At 43.0% G+C, this 1,517-nt stretch overlaps 1 non-coding gene across 1 annotated transcript; it reads left to right on the plus strand.

The window, feature by feature from the left end:
- The first annotated feature begins 909 nt into the window (after positions 1 to 909).
- Positions 910 to 1,013, plus strand: LOC148561795 (small nucleolar RNA R71). The gene has a single exon (XR_015886493.1). It is a non-coding gene; the product is annotated as a small nucleolar RNA R71 (small nucleolar RNA).
- Positions 1,014 to 1,517: the final 504 nt, after the last annotated feature.

Consider the following 1,517-nt stretch of genomic DNA (forward strand, 5'->3'; position numbering starts at 1 on the left):
TTCACATTTTCCTTTGCTTCATCCTCTGTGGTTTCCCTTGAAATCTCCTTTAGATTCTTTCCACTTCTGAGGGTTATGGCCTTACATTCCTCCCTTGCAATAGCCTTGGCAGCATGAGAACCGCTTGTCCCAGGGGCTTGCTTAGTCAAATACAAAATTTGATTTTCTAGCTTCTGGATGGCAGCTCCTTGGTTTTGCAAGTTAGAATTTACTTCTTCCTTAAAAGCTTTCAATTCAATTATGTCTTGGCTCATGGTTGCAAGCATTCCTTCTATCCGGTTTAATTGATCTTGAAATTGTTGGTTCGGATTAGGTTGGGTATGTTGATTATTCTGGCCATGATATGATGGTTGGGGGTAAGTGTTTTGTGTGGCTTGGTATGATCTTTGGTTGGAGTTTTGGTATGTGGAATTGTTATGTTGGTTGTGGTTGTAAGGTTTGTGGTTTTGTGGTTGGATTTGTTGGTTTCCCCACCCAAAGTTTGGGTGGTTTCTCCAGCCTGGGTTGTAAGTGTTGGAATGTGGATCATATGATTGCCTTTGTTGGTTTCCCACATAGTTAACCTCATCCCAATCATCTCCTTCAATGCCTACTTCCTCTTGATCTTGTGTGTGTATTGCAGCCACTTGCTTTGTTTCTAATTGCCTGGTAAGCTCTGCTAGTTGCTTGGCAAACACCTTGTTTTGGGCTAGAATTGTATCAACCTGGTTCAGCTCCATTACTCCCTTAGTGTTGTGCCTTTCTGATGCATAGTAGTACTCATTCTCAGCCACTGTCTCGATCACTTCAATGGCTTCTTCCACAGTCTTTTTCTTGTTCAATGAACCTCCTGATGAATGGTCTACAGCCTTCCTTGATTCATAAGAAAGCCCATCATAGAAGATGTGCAATTGCACCCAATCATGGAACATGTTTGGTGGGCATTTCCTTGTCAAGTCCTTGAATCTCTCCCATGCCTCGTAGAGAGTTTCACCATCTTGTTGTCTAAAAGTCTGAACCTCAGATCGAAGCCTATTGACCTTTTGTGGAGGGTAGAAACGTGCCAGAAACTTGCTTTCCACCTCATCCCATGTTGTTAGACTCCCCCTTGGGAATGATTCCAGCCACTTAGCTGCTTTGTCCCTAAGTGAAAATGGGAATAAAAGCAGTTTATAGGCATCTTCCTGGACTCCATTGGACTTCACAGTGTCACAAATTCTCAGGAATTTTGTGAGATGTTGGTTTGGGTCTTCATTAGCACCTCCTCCAAAAGAACAATGATTCTCCACAAGTGATATTAGCTGTGGCTTGAGCTCAAAATTGTTGGCCTGAATGGGTGGTTTCTGGATGCTACTACCACAATTCCCAGAGGTTGGGTTTATGTATGAGCTAAGAACCCTCCTCTCAGGAATGGCATTGTTTCCATCAGCTCTCTCATGGTTGTGAACTTCTCTATCCATGTTGAGATCTAGAGCTTCCTCAAAATTGTCCTCAGATTCTCCTTCAGATTCCTCTTCTCCCACTACTCTCTTCCCTCT

The sequence above is a fragment of the Arachis ipaensis genome, chromosome B6, assembly GCF_059453495.1.
Source record: "Arachis ipaensis isolate K30076 ecotype BB chromosome B6, ASM5945349v1, whole genome shotgun sequence".
Classification (NCBI taxonomy): domain Eukaryota; kingdom Viridiplantae; phylum Streptophyta; class Magnoliopsida; order Fabales; family Fabaceae; genus Arachis; species Arachis ipaensis.